A 3014-nucleotide genomic window follows, 5' to 3' on the forward strand; every position below is an offset into this window, starting at 1 on the left:
TCTCTCTCTCTCTCTCTCTCTCTCTCTCTCTCTATCTCTCTCTCTCTCTCTCTCTCTCTCTCTGGGGTTACTTTGAGATATCGGTGTACTGGCGTCATTGTGTCTCTTCAGTTAACGCTGCCTCCGGATTTCTGAATTTAAACAAGAATGTTTGTTCCTGGTTATAGAATTCACTAAACAAATTATTTACTGATGTCTGCTGATGTCTTCGGCATTGATAAGTTTAAAGAACAGTTAAAACAGCAAGAATCAATACAATGATTCTAAACATGTCCCAGCAGACTTGAACGCGAATATGCGAATCGTTGTTGTAGTTTGCCTTCGGAGGCGAAATACATCATTCTTGTGCACTGAATTTTGACTTTGCGAAAGAAGTTTTCATTTTCCGAAATATTGTCTGAATAAAAGCGACAAATTTATTCCAAATTGATTTGTGTAAAGACTGAAACTAATGAGATTATAACAAGCATTTTCATTACCATTGTTATTTGAAATTAAAATAGTCTTTTCTACTCTAGGCACAAGACCCGAAATTTTTGGGGAGGGCGCCAGTCGGTTAGATCGACCCCAGTACGCAACTGGTATTTAATTTATCGACTCCGAAATGATGAAAGACAAAGTTGACCTCGGCGGAATTTGAACTCAGAACGTAAAGACAGACGAACTGCTAGCTCGCTACCTTTGAAATTAAAATAGTAATTACATTCAATTAATAAAGCTGATACTAAACTGTAAACACAGTGCTAACTATATAAACTTTGTTATCATTGAGAGAAGATTCTATCTTGGTATAACAAAAACTATTTACCTACCTCTAGTTCGCTATTCTATTGATCAAAGAGTTGTTGAGAATAACAATGAAGTAGTCGAAGAGTTAAAACACACTTGACGCATTTATACACCAATCAATAACCACCCACAACTTCCTTAAGTAGTGGGTGGTTCTAATGCTTAATTAGAAAGTAGTTCAATTAAGAACTGTAAACCAAATAACGATCTATAATTTTACAAAAATGAACTCACTAACCCTAAGAATTGTAGCGGAGGAAAATTAGATTTGTTCATGCTTATGCCTTTCCCAACGAGACTGGTGAATTACATGAGCTGTTGTTGGCACTCCGTCGCTTACGACGTCGAATGTTCCAGTTGATCCGATCAACGGAACAGCCTGCTCGTGAAATTAACGTGCAAGTGGCTGAGCACTCCACAGACACGTGTACCCTTAACGTACTTCTCGGGGATATTCAGCGTGACACAGTGTGACAAGGCTAACCCTTTGAATTACAGGCACAACAGAAACAGGAAGTAAGAGTGAGAGAAAGTTGTGGTGAAAGAGTACAGCAGGGTTCGCCACCATCCCCTGCCGGAGGCTCGTGGAGCTTTAGGTATTTTTGCTCAATAAACACTCACAACGCCCGGTCTGGGAATCGATATCGCGATCCTATGACCGCGAGTCCGCTGCCCTAACCACTGGGCCATTGCGTCTCCACTAAATGAGCTGTAGCCAATAAAATACATACAAATCTTTAAAAGAATAAGAACCAAGGTTGATTTATTCGATTAAACTGTTCAATAATGTGCTCCAGAATGGCTGCAGTCTAATGACTGAAAAAAAAAATTAATGACCTTTTAAAGTTTACAATATGAAGTATTTTAGGTTGGAGACGTAAAATATTTCCGTTGGCACTTAATGCTATTTCCGGCAAAAGCTAAATGGTTCCATTGCTGCTGCCACTTCTATGCAACTTGTAGACTTCCGGTTCTTTGTTAGCGTTTAACTGTCAACTCAAAGAGTTTGTAGCAATTGTTGTCACTAAGGCTCCGACTACGTCATTAATCCGCAATTAAGCCCAAGTAGATTTGTCTTATTTTTTTTTCTTTTACTTGTTTCAGTCATTACACTGCGGCCATGCTGGGGTGCTGCCGCAAAGGATTCTTAGTCGAATGAGCTTGGTTCTTATTGTATTGGTCTCTTTTGCCGAACCGCTTCGGGGACGCAAACAAACAAATACCGGTTGTCAAGCGGAGGACAAAGACAGACAAAAAAACATACACGCGCGCACACACGCATAAAGGCACACACATTAATACATATACATACATATATATACAAGCACATACACACACATGTATATATATATATATTATATATATTATATATATATTATATACATTATATATATATATATATAATATAATATATATATATATATAATATAATATATATATATATATATATATAATACAATATATATGTCTAAATTCAAAAATGAACCATTATCAACCACATATGTTTAACACATAAACTCCGTGCATTTGTCGGTAGGTTGCGATCTGACGTGGTGGAGATTAATCTCTCAAAGCACCGGGTGTTAAAAGACTTGAGAGTCAGGGACAGGCGAGATAACTCACCCCAAATCCCATTCAGATTTAATGGACATCGATGTTTAGCCATCTTTGTGGCTTTAATCTCTCCTACGTGAAATCAACTCATTTTTGCCGACGAGGTACAAGTTTGTGTATTCCGGTAACATAAGAATCTGGTCTTCTGGAGCTGATGAACGCTTTGAACGCACTTTCAGCATTGGTTTGATTTTTGAACCTCCCTCGCGCAGGAAACCATCAACGTGCTTCAAAATGTGGTAGTCGGTAGGAGAAAGGTCTAGGTAATAAGCTGAGTGGGTAAAAACTTCGTAGCCAAGTTCCCTCAACTACCAATTGAATACTGGCGTCGAAGTAATCGACTAGTCCCCTCCCCGCAAATTCCAGGCCCTGTAGAAAGGATTAGCATTATAGTTCATAGTTTAGTCAATTTTGTCCACAGCAGTAATGCCGCGAGCTGGCAGAAGCGTTAGCACGCCGGGCAAAATGCTTAGCGGTATTTCGTCCGTCTTTACGTTCTGAGTTCATATTCCGCCGAGGTCGACTTTGCCTTTCATCCTTTCGGGGTCGATAAATTAAGTACCATTTACGCTATGCGGTCGATCTAATCGACTGCACCTCCCCCCCCCCCC

The 3014-nt window shown here is 39.4% G+C and overlaps 1 long non-coding RNA gene across 1 annotated transcript in view; it reads left to right on the plus strand.

Moving 5' to 3' along the window:
* LOC128250694 (uncharacterized) overlaps positions 1 to 740 on the plus strand; it is a 5347-nt gene extending 4607 nt beyond the window's left edge. The window contains exon 2 of the long non-coding RNA XR_008266696.1: positions 519 to 740. This is a non-coding gene — a long non-coding RNA (uncharacterized LOC128250694). The remainder of the gene's footprint in view (positions 1 to 518) is intronic.
* Positions 741 to 3014: the final 2274 nt, after the last annotated feature.

The sequence above is a fragment of the Octopus bimaculoides genome, chromosome 24, assembly GCF_001194135.2.
Source record: "Octopus bimaculoides isolate UCB-OBI-ISO-001 chromosome 24, ASM119413v2, whole genome shotgun sequence".
Classification (NCBI taxonomy): domain Eukaryota; kingdom Metazoa; phylum Mollusca; class Cephalopoda; order Octopoda; family Octopodidae; genus Octopus; species Octopus bimaculoides.